At 51.3% G+C, this 16,542-nt stretch overlaps 1 protein-coding gene across 8 annotated transcripts in view; it reads left to right on the top strand.

Annotated features, from left to right (window-relative positions):
* Positions 1–16,542, top strand: part of CTSB (cathepsin B) — a 67,105-nt gene that overhangs the window by 32,668 nt on the left and 17,895 nt on the right. The window contains exon 1 of one of the 8 annotated variants that reach the window (XM_059071047.2): positions 15,235–15,434. The exons of 4 other annotated variants lie outside the window; for them this stretch is intronic. The gene's annotated coding sequence lies outside the window, so the exon portion shown is untranslated. Of the gene's footprint in view, positions 1–15,234; positions 15,447–16,542 lie in introns of those variants that run through there. 3 more of the 8 variants (XM_067040019.1, XM_059071048.2, XM_067040020.1) reach the window with 3 other exon arrangements.

Below are 16,542 nucleotides of genomic sequence, written 5' to 3'. Positions count from 1 at the left end.
GTGTATTTGCGTGTGTTGAAGTACGGTTCATCTGGCTCCCCAGTAAAATGCCACCAGCCGGTTGGGCCATGCTCGGGGGCCCCCCTGCTCTCTGCCCGCCACCTTCGCCCGCCACCTGGCTCTCGGAGGGCCCTTGGAGCTGGTGACTGCTCCTGACTGATTTGCTGAGTCGCGGCCACATGAGCAGATTCCACGTCCCGGCTTTAGAGCTGACTGGCTCTGGGTCCTTGGACAGGTTACCTCACTGTTCTGCCTCAGTTTCCTAATCTGTTAAAAGATCTTACAGGGTCGATGTGAAGGCTGAATGACATTGTGCACTGAAAGTGCATGTAGACGATTATTATCTCTTTTTTTTGGCCATGCCTCGCTGCTTGCAGGATCTTAGTTCTCTGATCAGGGATTGAACCCAGGCCGTGGGCAGTGAAAGTACGGAGTCGTAACTACTGGATTGCCGGGGAATTCCCTACTATTATCACTTATATTTACTTGTTATGTATGTATAACATATATTTTAAAATCTGTCTTTGCGAATTCCAAAGTCCCTTTCCCCTGGAACCCAGAGATAAGAATTTGCTTCAGTGACTGCAGTTGAGCAAAAGAGGCTGGCCTGTCCTTGGGCTCTCAGCGACCTGGGACTGTTCTGGAAAGACAGAGGCATACCTGTCATCCTCTTTGCAGCTCAAACCACAGGTCAGGCTTTTAGAAATCCATAAAATATTTAAGGCAAGGCCTTTGTTACAGCATAGCTGGTCAACATTACTATAAATAAATGAACATTATTATTCATAACAATAAAGGGGATGAGAGACAGGTGACTTGATTAGGTAGCCCTAACCCAACCCTAATTCAGAGAAGGGAGAAGTCAAGTGATTTAATGAAGAGTCTGAACATTAGGAATTTGAGAAAAAAGACTCTTGCCTTTCGAGAAACCATCCGTGACCGCACTGCTTGCGGAGAAAATGGCCCTTGGGTCTTGGTGGGGAGGGCTGTCCCCCATCCCACCCCAGGCGCTGCACTGCTCTGGGTTGGGTCCCTTCTGCAGGCCATGCTTTCAGGGCGATAGTGGTAAATGGTAAGAAATCCGACCAGCATGAGGTCAGGTCTGGGAACCGAATCCCAAGATCATGAGCTGTTGGAATCGAGGCCATTTGGCCCAAATCAGAGGATGTGGCAGCCTCACCTGGGCAGAAGGTGATAGTTGAACCTGTGGGGGGGCAAGGAGGACAGAGATCTAACTCCGTATTCAGACGTCAGGGAGGCCTGGCGAGGTAGCAAGCATCCCAGCACCCTCACTGTTGAGGCACAAGGCCGGTGACCACCAGCCAGGGTTCAAGTTACCTATGGAAAGGACTACTGCCTTGTAACATTTGGCAGTGGATGTATGGGCTATTGTAAACAGTTGACCTCTGGGAGAGCAGAGAGCCTGTCAAGACCCTCTCTGGATTCCCAACATCCAGGACAGTACCTGGCACGTACAAGGCCCTCAATCACGTGGAGGTGCTTTTCAATTTTAAGATTACTTAGACTTTTTCAAGGACAATAAAAATAAATAATAATGCTACTGGACTTCCCTGGTGGTCCAATGGTTAGGACTCCACGCTTCCACTGCAGGGGGCATGGGTTCGATCCCTGGTTGGGGATCCCGCCAAAAAAAAAAAAAAAAAAAAAAAATGCTACTAAGAGAGACCTCACCCAAAAGGCTCCACTAATGTGGATGTAGAAATATCCTCTAAATACCCTTTCTTCATTTACGCAGCAGACAGCCCATCACAAAAGGTACAAGAGGTCGGTTGTAACCACAGCATGTTTTTGACCTGGGAGTAACACATTTCCACATATTCAGAACCAGCAGACAATTTCTCTACTAGTAAAACTAGCCCAAGGGAAGTCCCTGAGGATAGACTGTAAAGCAATGCTGAGCAGGCTTTTCACATTTCCTCTCTTCTTGACGTTAATTAGCTTTTACTGTTAAGCTCTGTGAAAAATACTACTATCACCCCCTGCATAATTATCAAAAGCACAAAAACATTCCAGAATGAAGAGCAGGGAGAAAGAGGCTGGGGAAAGAAATGGCAGGGTCTCCTAATGATGAGGATCTGTGGAGGCCTCTACTTGGCTAGAAGCTTTCCCTGGTGTTATGGGCTGAATCGTGTGTTCCCCCCGCCGCCCAATATTCATATGTTGAAGCCCTAATCCCCAGTACTTCTGTTTTTCTTGCGGTACGCAGGCCTCTGACTGTCGTGACCTCTCCCGTTGCGGAGCACAGGCTCCAGACGCGCAGGCTCAGCGGCCATGGCTCACGGGTCCAGCCGCTCCGCGGCACATGGGATCCTCCCGGACCGGGGCACGAACCCGCGTCCCCCGCATCGGCAGGCGGACCCCCAACCACTGCGCCACCAGGGAAGCCCCCCAGTACTTCTGAATGTGACTGTTTGGAGATAGAGCCCTTAAAGATGTGATTAACTTAAAATGAAGCCAGGCCTTGAGGGTGGGCCCTAACCCAACCGGACCTGTATACTTATAAGAAGGTGAAATTGGAACACAGAGAAGGGACCAGCACAGGGCTGAGAGAGACAGCGGCCATCTGCACGTCCAGGAGAGAGGCCTCAGAAGAAACCAACCCTGCGGACGCCTTGATCTCAGACCTCCAGCCTCCAGAACTGTGAGAACACGACTTTCTGTTGTCGTTCTCTGTTGCAGTAGGCTGAGCAGACGAATGTACCTGGGGTGCTCCCTTCCACCCTGATAACCACTCTGATTGTTTTGCAGAAGAAATCGAGGCTCACAGACATCAGTTAACCTGTCCCAGTTCGCACAGGGAGTGAGTGGCAGAGCCTGGAAGTGGCATCAGGTTTGTGGGTTGCAAAACTCACACGCTGGGCTTCCCTGGTGGCGCAGTGGTTGGGAGTCCGCCTGCCGATGCAGGGGACACGGGTTCGAGCCCTCCTGGTCCGGGAAGATCCCACGTGCCGCGGAGCAACTGGGCCCGCGAGCCACAACTCCTGAGCCTGCGCGTCTGGAGCCTGTGCTCCTCAACAAGAGAGGCCGCGACAGTGAGAGGCCCGCGCACCGCGATGAAGAGCGGCCCCCGCTCGCCGCAACTGGAGAAAACCCCCTCGCACAGAAACGAAGACCCAACACAGCCAAAAGTAAATAAATAAAATTTAAAAACAAACCAAAATAAATCCCTCCCATTCTTTCCAGAACATCAAGTTGCCTAGAAAATGAATGTTTTATGGAAAATACTCTAGGGACTTCCCTGGCGGTCCGTGGTTAAGACTCCACGCTTCCCCTGCAGGGGGGCCTGGGTTGGATCCCTGGTTGGGGAACTAAGATCCTGCGGCTGCGCAGCACGGCCAGTCAATCAGTTTTAAAAAAGAAAAAAGGGCTTCCCTGGTGGCGCAGTGGTTGAGAGTCCTCCTCCCGATGCGGGGGACGCGGGTTCGTGCCCCGGTCCGGGAGGATCCCACGTGTCGCGGAGCGGCTGGGCCCGTGAGCCATGGCCGCTGAGCCTGCGCGTCCGGAGCCTGTGCTCCGCAACGGGAGAGGCCACAGCAGTGAGAGGCCCGTGTACCGCAAAAAAATAAAATAAAAAAGAAAAAAGGAAAACTCTAGAATGTATCCCGCACTGGACCAATCAACGCAGGATGTTCCCACGGGAGGGGTTTCTCGCTCGTACCGCAGGGAGGCTGGGCTCCCCTCAGCTTCATCGCCTGTACGCGCTTCTCCCCCACCCACAGCAGCGATGAGCTGACGGCAGACCCGACAGGGAGAGCGCCGTCGAGTCCTTGCGCCGCGCGAGGGACGGGAGCCGCACGGCGTCCAACGGGACCGACAGGGAGTGTTCTGTGCGCTCTCTGAAGGAGACCCTATTGCACACGCCCCGACCTCAGCTGCGATCCTCGGGGACGTCGGAGTGGGGCCCCTGACGTCATGACTGTGATAATGACCATCACCGACAACTTCCATCTACCGTGTACTGTGTCGGCATTTGACATATGTTATTTCCCATCTTGACATCCGCTTTGTGAGGCGGAGACTGTCCCCGTTTCTCAGATGAAACTGAGGCTTAGAGAAGCCCAGTCACTTGACACACCGCCTAGCAAGGCCACAGCCCGGATTCTGCCTCCCAAAGCCTGTCTCCCCTCCACGTTGCCTTGCCTCACACCGAGAGCTCAGAGGACACACAAGAGGCACACCTGTGCAGCTCACCAGTGCTGCTCCTGAGACCCCTGGGAAGACCCCCCCCCCCAAGAGGCCACTGAAGCCTCTTCAGTGCAGGGACCACTGCAGGAGCCAGGAGACCCCAGGGATGGCGGCCTCATCATCCACCTAATTAAAATGGGAACCCAGCTGGGAATGGATCAAAGGCGGCCTGCAGATAGCTCGTTGCCGCTGAACCGTCTCCCTGGCTCGTAGCCCCCTGTGTCCTTTAGCCCCGCACCTTGTCCCACGCTCCAGCTGGAAGCCAGGGGTTTGGGGGAGCAGCCGGCATCACATTATGACCTTAGCATTTGATATCCCCAGTCCTGGAAACACCGGCGTGATCCTGATGCCTGTCAGGTGACACCTCCATCGCCTTTGCTGGCACCTGTACCAAGTGGCGATGTCAGCCACGTGGGTCCTGGAAGGACAGGCATCGTGGGCCATGGGTTCGGATACACGGTGCTTCATCCGGGAACTCGGGCTCCAGTCGGCTGTCATCCAGGTGAGCTCATGTCCACGTTATTTCTCCTCATCCTCCTCTACTCCCTCCCCATCATATCTGAAGATCGTGAAAGCAGGGGTGATTTTGGATTCCATTTGCTGGATTTCATCGGTAGCCCAGAGTGGCTGCACAGGCTCCTGTGCCTATCAGGGTTCTCCTGAGAAACAACCAATAGGTGTATAAATGGAGAGAGAGAGAGAGAGAGAGAGAGATTTATTCCAGGAATTGGTTCCGCAGTTACAGAAGCCAGGAAGTCTCACAGTCTACGGTCCGCGAGCTAGAGAGCCAGGAAATCCTGTGGCGTAATTCAGTCTGAGTCCGAAGGCCTGAGAACCAGGAGCTCTGATGTCTGAGGGCTGAAGGTGGTTTCCCAGCCCAAGAAGAGAGAAAATTCACTCTTCCTTTGCCTTCTGTTCCATTCTGCCCCCGGGGGACTGGGTAATGCTCACGCACACTGATCACAGAGGGTGATCTTCACTTAGTTACTGAGTCAAACGCTAATCTCTTCCAGAAGCACCACCATAGACACACCCAGGAATAATGTGTTACCAGCTGTCTGGGCACCTCTTACAACAGTCAGATTCACACATAAAATGAACCATCACACTCCTAGATGAGAATCACAGTCAGACTTTATAATTCACACATTGATCCCTTTACTCAGTCATTCAGCCAATGTATACTAAGTGAGCCACATGTTGGAACAGCTTCAGAACGTCCTTGGAAAAGAGTAAGATAGCACTTGACCCCCTGGTTTACCAGCCCCCGGAAGGTATGCAGCCCCCAGATAATACCACAGGCGATGGTGTTTTGCACTGGCTGGGCTGACTGATGAGCATCTGTCTGTCCACCTAGATCCTAAATTCCCCATCAGTCCTGCTTGTCACTCAACTCCCAAAGCCTAGTAGAGTGTGACAGGTACATACAGGCGAGGTAAATAGACAAACACTGCAAACCTGAAGAGTACATTATTTTTGTATCAATATGAACATAAATGTATTATGAATGAAAGTCAAACTTCACGTGCATTTTTAAGATGAAAACTTCAGGGCAAAAGTAAGCAAGGGATGGAGCACAGAGGAGTTTAGGGCAGTGAAACTACTCTATGATACTGTATGGTGGATACACGTCATTGTAAATTTGTCCAAACCCACAGAATGTACAACACCAAGAGTGAACCCTGGGACTTCCCTGGTGGCGCAGTGGTTAAGAATCCGCCTGCCAATGCAGGGGACACGGGTTCGAGCCCTGGTCCGGGAAGATCCCACGTGCCGCAGAGCAACTAAGCCCATGCGCCACAACTACTGAGCCTGCGCTCTGGAGCCCGTGAGCCACAGCTACTGAGCCCACGTGCCACAACTACTGAGCCCGCAAGCCACATCTACTGAAGCCCGCGCGCCTAGAGCCTGTGCTCCGCAACAAGAGAAGCCACCACAATGAGAAGCCCGCGCACCACAACGAAGAGTAGCCCCTGCTCCCCGCAACTAGAGAAAGCCCACGCGCAGCAACAAAGACCCAATTCAGCCACAAAAAAAAAGAGAGAAAAGTGAACCCTAATGTAAACCATGGACTCTGGGTGATAATGATGTTCAAATGTAGGTTCATCACTTGTAGCAAATGTACCATCTGGTGGGGGATGGCGGTAGCCGGGGAAGCTGTATGCTTGCCGGGGGCAGGGAATATATGGGAAATCTCTGTACCTTCCCATCAATTTTGTTGTGAACCTCAACAGGCTCTAAAAAATTGTCTATTAGAAAAAAAACTGAGGAGTTCCCTGGTGGTCCAGCGGTTAGGACTTGGCGCTCTCACTGCCGTGGCCCCAGGTTCAATCCCTGGTTGGGCAGCTAAGATCCCGCAAACCCTGTGGCACAGCCAAAAATAAAAAATAAATTTAAAAACCTGAAGAAATCTTCAGGGCAACCTTGGTAGGTGTGTCTGGAACATGTTCCCTTGCCTGGGAGGGCTTCTGCAGCATGAGTGCCTCACTCGTGCCAACTACGAAGGAGCTGCACCTCCACCCCCCTCCCAACGCTGGGCTCCCCTGGGGCACCTGGAACCCGGGAGGCCAGGACAACGTGGAGTCTCCGTGCGCGCACAACCCCACAGCAGTCCTGCCCTGACCCGCTTCGTTCAGCTGAGCAAAGTTGGGATTTCCCAAAGGAACTTTCCTGGAGAAATGAAATTAAAGAGAGAGAGCACAGCTGAACCCAGAACTCCAACCGATACAGGGAGGATCTTGAGCTAGGCCAGGTTGGGACAGATGAGACCTTGTGGGGTGGATGGATGTCAGCAGGGACCCCGACATCAGAGAAGGGGGGAGGCAGCTGTACGTGAGGCAGGGAAGGAGAGAGGAGAGGTCGGAGCGACATGAAATCCAGCACGGCGGGGTCCGCCAAGAACATCTTCTGGAGGGAGATGCCTCGTGTTCTGGATGCCTTTCTGCAAGGTACAGCCCTCCTCTACCTCATGGCCGCCAGCTGCACATCCTGTTTAGGAATGCGGTCTATTCCTACATCTCCAGGAGGGTTTACTAAACTCACCAGGTTCAGCGTGAGCTTCAGAAATGGAACAGGGGTGGTGGATCTTCCCTGGCGGTCCAGTGGTTAAGACCTTGTGCTTCCACTGCAGGGGGTGAAGGTTTGATCCCCGGTCAGGGCACTAAGATCCCCCATGCCTCACGGTGTGGCCAAAATAAATACATAAATACCTAAATAAAATAATAAGGACGTTGAACAAGGGTGGAATTTTACGTCTTCAGAAAGCAAGCACGCCCTCCTCCCCCAGTATCCTCCTTCACCTGGAGATTTGCAACATCTAGGGACACCTTTAACATCCAAAGACCATCAAAATGGAAGTTTTCCGTCCATTTTACCTGAATCTAAAGGGAGGGGAGATCCCAGGTGAAAACCTAAAGTGCAAGAAAATAGCAAAGTGTAAAAGGGAGGAAGGATATTTTTGCTAACAGAGCACAGATATTTTTGCCTTGATTAACTCAGGCTTGTTTCAGACACACAGACCCTGGTTCCCCTCCTGCCCCTGGGCTTGAGCTTATGTGCTCGTTCATGGCAACGGCTGGCTGCAGGCTTGAGCTCAGCCTGTCCTCCTGCCCTCGGCTTCCTGATGGACCTCTGGCCCAGCGCTACCAGTAGATCGCTGACAGCTAGAAGCCGGCCTCCTACAGGTCACATTCCCTCTGCTGGCAGGAGGCACCGTTCTTTTTTTTTTTTAACTTTATTTTTGGCTGCTTTGGGTCTTTGTTGCTGTGCACAGGCTTTCTCTAGTTGCGGCGAGCGGGGGCTACTCTTTGTTGTGGTGCGCGGCGTTCTCATTGCGGTGGCTTCTCTTATGGTAGAGCACGGGCTCTAGGCGCGTGGGCTTCAGTAGTTGTGGCACGTGGGCTCAGTAGCTGTGGCTAGCGGGCTCTAGAGCGCAGGCTCAGTAGTTGTGGCTCACAGGCTTAGTTGCTCCGCGGCATGTGGGATCTTCCCGGACCGGGGCTCAAACCCTTGTCTGCTGCACTGGCAGGTGGATTCTTAACCACTGCACCACCAGGGAAGCCCAGGAGGCACCATCCTTTTATGGGTTCACGAGCCTGTTACCCCAGCCATGAGCATGTGTGAAGCTGCTGCTCCAGGACTGAAGGCCGTTCCTGGCTGAACGGAAGGCAGAAAACTGAGCTGGATTCAGGCTGTACCCTGCCCCCAATGAATGCTCAAGCCCTTCTCAGCTCTTGTTGCAAATTCACCAACTTCCCCCACCTACTCCCTGATGACTAATCCACTACTTCCCTTCACACACATGCAAATTAGATGATTAACAATCAGAAGACACTTTCTTCATCCAGTCACAGACCAATGCCAATTAGAGGAGGTTTTCTCACCTCCACAGAACCCAACATAAACAGATGAGGATGAGGAGCTCACGCAGGTCAACATTTGGAGGAAACAAAGCATTTCATATCTCACCATGGATTTCTTTTCTTTTCTTTCCTTTCTTTTTTTTTGAATTTTTTTGGCTGTGCTGTGCAACAGGGGGGATCTTAGCTCCCTGACCAGGGATCGAACCCAGGCCCCCTGCAGTGGAAGCGTGGAGTCTTAACCACTGGACCACCAGGGAAGTCTCCTCACCATGGATTTCTAAAATCTAAAGACATCCTCAAGCAACAAAAGAATTCATGAGAAATAAAAGACCTTCTCTGAAGATTAGTTGATTTTTGAAAAGTACTTACAGGCCATCTACAGCAAACAAGCCTTCTGAAATCGATAGAGAAATTAGACCATCCATCCGTGGTGACCTCACTGGTCTCTGAAATGAGCCAGAGCCATGACTATGCATTTAAATGGGAACAGTTTACTCTTTTCCTTCCCTTAGCAGAAAGAATCTCATACTCAGAAATGATTCCTGCTGGTGTACGGTAATAAGACTTTTCTCCCATTTGAGCCCCAAATGATGGAGAACGCTGAATTGGGGTACTTCCCTGTTGTCACTCTTCCTGATGACTTTGCTGATTGTATGTTCTGTATTCACTGCTGACGGCCTGGAGCTGCTTTTTCACAGAGAGCTAAGTCAACAGATCTGTCTCTAGGGGAAACTTAGTACCTAGGACAGAAACAGTCTGACACATTCCAGGAGACCCACAAGTATGGGACACAAAGCAGACTCATCAATTCTCTGTAACTCAGACCCCTTTGTGAGCTCCTAGGCAGCCTTGGAGTGGGTCCAAGGGGACACATTTTGCTAAGGATGGTGCCCGTGACCTGAGAAGAAGAGACAGGAAATGCATGGGCTGAGTCAGGAGACTTAGCTGCTTAAGTGCACGTGACTTTGGCAAATGGCCCAGCCTCTCCTGGGTTTTCTCATCTGGAAGAAGCCTACCTCAGAGGGCGGCTAAGGGGCTCCAAGTGGGAAAGATGATGAGGGTGAGACTGCTTTGCAATTTGTAAGGAGCTATATACTCATATATATACAAACATACTCACGTGTTGTCAGCACTCTTGATCTGGAGTGTGTTTCCTGTGCTGGGCGCTCGGTGCCTTACACGTATTAACTCCCTGCCGCAGACTGAATCATCGTGTCCCCCCAGATTTCACGTGTTGAAGCCCTAACCCCCAGTGAGATGGTATTTGGAGATGGAGTCTTTGGGAATTAGCTAGGTTTAGAGGAGGCCCTGAGAGTGCCCTTATCAGAAGAGATGCCAGAGAGCTTGCTTCCTTTCTCGCTCTACTTTTAATTAAAAAAAGAAAAGAACCCCCATTGCTTCAAATCCTTGCCAACATTTGGTATTGTCCATATTTTAAGACCAGAACTTTCTATATATCCTGCTCTGGCCACTAGAAAGTGGGAGGAGCTTTGTAAACTCGAAGAATGTATCTGTGGGTGTTACCAAACCAAACTTGGTTCCGCTCACCCAGATGTGCAGCAAAGCCAATATATTCACACCGGGTTGTGGTGAAGGAAAGTACAGCATTTATTGCAGGGCCAAGCAAGGGGAACGGACAGCTCACGCTCAAAAGAGCTGGAATCCCCAGTTGGTTTTACGGAAGGGTTTTTAAAGACAAAGTGAGAGGGAGGGTCTGGGGTGCGTGGTCAACTCATGGACATCCTTCTAATTAGTTGGTAATGAGGTGATGTCAGTTATCAGTTTTCTGGCTCCAGCCGGTCTGGGGTCCGGGTGTAGTCAACTTCTTCCACCTGATGGGGGGTTTTTGTCTCTGCAAAACAACTCAAGGATATGGTTCAGGATATTATCTATAGTCCTTGAGGAGGAACTAAAGGTCCTTGACTTTGTTTTATGGCTAAACTATTATTATTTTGTCTTGTTTTTCACTGTTTTCCTTTGTTTCTGCATTTTTAAATTTCTCTGATTAAACCTGCTCTTTGGAACTTGGGGAAGACCTAGGAAGTTAAAGGTTTTTTACAAACAAAAGGTGGGGAACATGGGGGGAGTCTGTCCCCAGGAAGGCCCCATAGTGTCCTGCTCAGTTTCATGGGCACTGTGGTTGGTGCACTACACAGAATCTAACGTGAATTATCCCCTAATAACAACCTGTTTAGAGGCTGGGAAAAGTGAAGAAACTCTGGAACTAGAAATCAAACCCAGGTTTTTCTGGCTCCGTTTTTTTTTTTTTTTTTTTTTCCACCCTGGCTAGGACCAGTGGGAAAAAAGAAGAGTGTTGAGAAGGGAGTTTGTAAGCAGATAGGGTTAGGGGGTCCTGGAGAAAGGGAACCAGGAATGGCTTTCTTTTTTTTTTTTTTTTTTTTTTTTTTTTTTTTTTTTTTTTTTTTTTGCGGTATGCGGGCCTCTCCCTGTTGTGGAGCACAGGCTCCGGACGCGCAGGCCCAGCGGCCATGGCTCACGGGCCCAGCCGCTCTGCGGCACGTGGGATCTTCCCCGACCGGGGCACGAACCCGTGTCCCCTGCATCGGCAGGCGGACTCTCAACCACTGCGCCACCAGGGAAGCCCTCACAGGTAACTTTTTTTTTTTTTTTTTTGCGGCACGCGGGCCTCTCACTGCTGTGGCTTCTCCCGTCGCGGAGCACAGGCTCCGGACGCGCAGGCGCAGTGGCCACGGCTCACGGGCCCAGCCGCTCCGCGGCACGTGGGATCTTCCCGGACCGGGGCACGAACCCGTGTCCCCTGCATCGGCAGGCGGACTCTCAACCACTGTGCCACCAGGGAAGCCCCCTGGAATGGCTTTCTTGATACAAGAGAACCCATTTTGGCCTAAGCCCTTCTGTGATCTAAGCCTGGCCACAATGCTTGCTCTTGAGTAGGTCTCAGTAATTAATGATTTTAAGGGAACAGAGGAGTGCAGGAACAGAGAAAAGGCAGTCAAACAATAGTGCAGTGATAAAGCAGAGTCCTAGTTTCTCCTCAAGGGGTATACATAATAATTTATCCTTTTGAAAAATTTATTTCTTTGGTCTGAATGGTATGTGGGATCTTAGTTCCCCGACCAGGGAAGTCCCCCCAATATATCTTTGAGTTCTGCGGGAACAAGGTCCCCACCCAGGTGGAGGACAGAATGATGACGTTGACCCTTCCAACTTCCGTCAGCTAAGACTTGGACTCTGTCGACCTTAGCCCCGGTTCTGTGCTAATAATAGTCCTTTGCTCAAGCCCCTTCATTAATATGTAGGTACCCTTAGCTTAAACCTTCCCCAGTTTTGCTGTTTGGGGAGACACTGCTTTGGGAAAGGTCCCCGCTGTTCTCCTTCCTTGCTGCAACTAATAGTACATCCTTCTCCTGATCTTTGACTTGGTTGTGTCTGTTGGCTCAACATCCACCAAGAGGTGAACCCAGCTCTCAGGGAACAAGATCTCTGTGCAGGAGACTACTGTCAACTCTTCCCATTGGTCAGAGCCCTCCAGGAAGCTCAGAAGATTCTGGTTCATGGTAGAATCCAGTGCTTCTGGCCCTGTAGGCTTGAGTGAACTGGGGGCAGGGCATAATGGGGGAAAGAAATCCTCCTTCATATACTTCCTTCCTTCCACCTGCTAGAGGTCTCAGGAGATCACACTCTCAGGCTCATAAAAGGCCTAAAGTAAGAATGAGGGGCCCAAGGAGACCTTCAAAAGGTCTTCTCTGTGGGACTTCCCTGGTTGTCCAGTGGCTAAGACTCTGTGCTCCCAGTGCAAGGGGCCTGGGTTCCATCTCTGGTCAGGGAACTAGATCCCACATGCATGCTGCAACTAAGGAGCTGGCAAGCCACAACTAAGGAGCCCGCCTGCTGCAACTAAGATCCCACACAACCAAATAAATAAATTAATTAAAAAAAAAAAAAAGAAGGTAGAGGAGGATTCGCTCTTATCAGGTGTCACTCTGTTGGATCAACACCTGGGAGAAAGAACTAGCTGATGCCCAAACCATCAGACTCCACTGTCAGCTACTAAAGAGCCCAGTAAATATCGACAGACCATCATTAAAAATCTCTCCACCACCAGCCTAACTCCCCTGGATCTAGAAACTGGCAGAAAGAGGTCAGAGGAAAGTGAATTTACAAGTGTTTACAAAAGAGGGAAAAACAGATCAGGCATTTCTTCAGAAAAGGGACTTTTGAAAGGACAGCCAGAAAAAGGCAGGGGGTGGGGGAGGATTGTTTCTACTTTAGCCTTTTCCAGTACTTCCTTAATCAACCCTGTTAAAAAATTTTTTTGTAATAGTTTTATTGAGATATAACTGACATACCAAAATATTTACTCATTTAAAAGTGTACAATTCAGGGCTTCCCTGGTGGTGCAGTGGTTGAGAGTCTGCCTGCCAATGCACGGGACATGGGTTCGAGCTCTGGTCTGGGAAGATCCCACATGCTGCGGAGCAACTAGGCCCGTGAGCCACAACTACTGAGCCTGCGCGTCTGGAGCCTGTGCTCTGCAACAAGAGAGGCCGCGACAGTGAGAGGCTCGCGCACCGCGATGAAGAGTGGCCCCGGCTCGCCGCAACTAGAGAAAGCCCACGCACAGAAACAAAGACCCAACACAGCCATAAATAAATAAATTAATTTTTTAAGAAGTGTACAATTCAATTTTTTTTTTACTATGCTCATAGGGTACATATATATCCATCACCACAATCAATTTTAGAGCACTTTTATTACTCAAGAAATCCCATACCTTTTAGCTATCACCTCCCAAATCTCCCATCTCCCTGTCTGCCTCCCCAGCCTGAGACAATCACTAATCTACTTTTGATCTCTATAGGTTTGCCTTTTCTGGACATTTCATATAAATGGGATCATATAATATGTGGTCTTTGTGACTGGCTTCTTTCACTTAGCATAAATGTTTTCAAGGCTTATCCATGCCATAGTATGTACTGATATTTCATTCCTTTTTATAAATGAGTACCATTCCATTATATGGGCATATGGTGTATTGTATGTCATTTCATCAGTGGATGGGCACTGGGCTGTTCTACCCTTTGTTTATTGTGAACAGTGCTGCAATGAACATCTGAATCCAAGTTTTTGTGAGGATATGTTTTTATCCCTTTTGGTTGTATACCTAGGCCTCTTTTCCAGAAGCTCAGCAGGCAAACATCTTCTGCACATACAGGCCAAGGCCCTTCTGTACATTCTGAGAGCTATTCCCTGATCCCAAACCTGGCAAGTTAAGCCAAAATTCTACTAAACCTTCAAAGTCCATTTCATTCATTTATGAATTCACTCAATGAACAAGTGTTCGTTCTCTACTAGGTGCCAAGCACACTACTATGTGCTGGGGATGCAGAGGGAACAACACAGGCTAAATCCTGGTCCTCTTGGAGCTTAAGAACCAGTGAGAGCAAAGAGGGAAGTAACATAGATCCTGTGGCATGTTGCTTCCTCCGTGAAGCACTCCTGGATCTCCCAGGAATGGTTCAATTCTACTCTAGTAGTACCTGTTTATTTTTCTTTTGCTCTATTTCAAAAGGGATTTCTATCTCTGTAATAGCACCCATCCAAAATTCTGTAAAATTGAGAGAATGCATGGAAAGCACTTGGCTCTCCTCTTGTCATGGTGTAAAGAAGAGAGAGGAAGCGAGATTTATCATGATCATGGGTGTGTCCTCCTACTTGTGCCTCTTATGAGCACTATTATGGGATTCAAGAGTGACTGATGTCATATGAAGGTGACTTGGCAAAACACTGACTTGCAGTCTGGAGTCCAAGGCTGGAGTCTCTCGATTCCCATTGCTGTTGTAAGTTCCTTGGATATTCCACACACTTGAGGATGCAGCAACCATGTGTGGACTGAGTCTTTTTTCCTTCCACTCTTACCCCTAACTGGGACCAAACAGGTGCGAGCACATGCATCCGGAGAGCTCTCTGAAGGGCCCTGGCATGCACAGGGACTGTGTCATAGCTCATGGCCAGGCATCTGCAGGACACAGCAGACAGCCAGGGCCTCCTGGAGTTGGTCAGACCTACAGTTTTCTTACTACAGGAGCACCAGGATAAAATACCAGACTTTTCTGAGCCCGTTGAATAAAACTGGGATCATACCAACCTCGCAAGATTGTCATGCGTATTAGAAACATCCAGGAGACTTCCCTGGTGGCGCAGTGGTTAAGAATCAGCCTGCCAATGTAGCGGACACAGGTTCTAGCCGGGTCCAGTTAGATCCCACATGCCAAGGAGCAACTAAGCCCGTGAACCACAACTACTGAGCCTGTGCTCTAGAGCTCGTGAGCCACAAATAATGAAGCCCACGCGCCTAGAACCCGTGCTCCACAACATGAGAAGCCCCCGCAATGAGAAGCCCTCACACTGCAGTGAAGAGTAGCCTCCGCTCGCAGCAACCAGAGAAAGCCCGCGCGCAGCAACGAAGACCCAACAAAGCCCAAAAATAAATAAATAAGTAAATAAATTTATTTTTTAAAAAAAATCCAGGGAATCACGGAGCCAAGTGGGACTTGAGCCCCTCCATCAGCCTCCATAAGGACCCCCACCCCCAAGTAAACTGCAAGTACAACAGCGTGCTTGCTGTGTACGTCCGGGAGCCCGGCGGGCGTAAGGTTGGGGAGGGGCGGGGCTCCCTGCGGTCACGTGGTGAGTCGTGCGGGGGGCGCCGGCGGGCACGTGATGCGTCAGTCGAGCGCGGGGCGGGGCCGGGCGTGTACTTAGTGCGGCGGCGACCCTGTGGAGCTACAGCGGCTGCTCAGCCACCGGCACCAGCTGTAGTGCCGGCTAGGACGGTCTCACGCTGCAGGCCCAGGCCCTGGCCCACTGCGGCGGCGGCGCGCAGTGAGTGAGTGAGTGCGTGCGAGCGGGTCGGGGGGATGGGGAGACTGGCGTCGCGGGCCGGCGGAAAGGGGGACCCTCGGGCAGTCGCAGCCGGGCGAGCCGGGGCGGCACGGCGCCCTCCCGGACGTCGTTGTGATGAGAAAAGCAAAAATCAACCCCCGCGCGGGTAGCCGGGACTCCTCCCCCATTCCCACTCCGGCTGGGAGGCTCGTGTTGTCCACCCCCCCCCCCAACCCCCCGTCCCCGGGCCGTGTTCTGACCCCAGGCCAGGTCTTCCAGACCCCACGGTCCGCTGTCTTCAGGGCCGGGGAGGGCCGGGCGGTGGGATCCGAGGGAGGAGCCTGCGAGGAAGAGCTTGGCCTGGGTCCCGCTGATTTCGGCGGCAGCCCGGCTCCCCAGCCCCTTTTGAGCTTCTGGGCCTCAGTTTCCGCGGCAAATTGCTGGGATAATAGTATTTACCTGCATCAGTTTTAGGTGTTTTTTTTTTTTTTAAAGGGTTTGCCTGGTCAGTTTCTTGCACACAATCACACCCAAGTCCGGGGACCCCCAGAAGACAGAAATTGGAAAACAGGAACCTGGAACTGGGTGGAGGGGGCGGTGGGACACACAGGAAGAGTTAAACCCACAGATGGGAGGAGAAACTAAGCAGAGGGGGGGACAGGAGGTTGTAGGATCCAGGGTGCCAACCCCCCCGTCCCGGGAGTGTCGGGGGAGGGAGATGCCGGGCCCACCCCTGGATTGCTGAGGAAGGGAGCCGGCCTGGGCCCGGGGTGCTTCGGGAGAGGCGAAGGCAGGGCAGAGCCCCGGGGGCATCGCCTGTCCCTCAGCTGATGACCCTGGAGGCCTCGGAGAGGGAGCGTTGTGGGGTGACCGAGTTTGGGGGTCCGCCGGCTGTCCAGGTAGATGTGAATTGGATTTGTCTTCTTCGTGGGCCTCGGTTAACCCCTTCCCCAGGCACTGAGGAAGCCAGTAGGCTGGCACGGGGAGAAGGACAGTAGCTCAGGCTCTACATTCCCTCTCCCTGACCCAGGAGAGACTCGTACCCATTGCGGGGAGGAGGGGTTCGAAGGGAGGCCTAAAACCTTTGGTTACCTTTGGAAAAACTGAC

The sequence above is a fragment of the Kogia breviceps genome, chromosome 8, assembly GCF_026419965.1.
Source record: "Kogia breviceps isolate mKogBre1 chromosome 8, mKogBre1 haplotype 1, whole genome shotgun sequence".
NCBI classification, from domain to species: domain Eukaryota; kingdom Metazoa; phylum Chordata; class Mammalia; order Artiodactyla; family Physeteridae; genus Kogia; species Kogia breviceps.
Note: the sequence above shows the minus strand (reverse complement) of the source record. Positions and strands in the feature narration are given on the sequence as shown.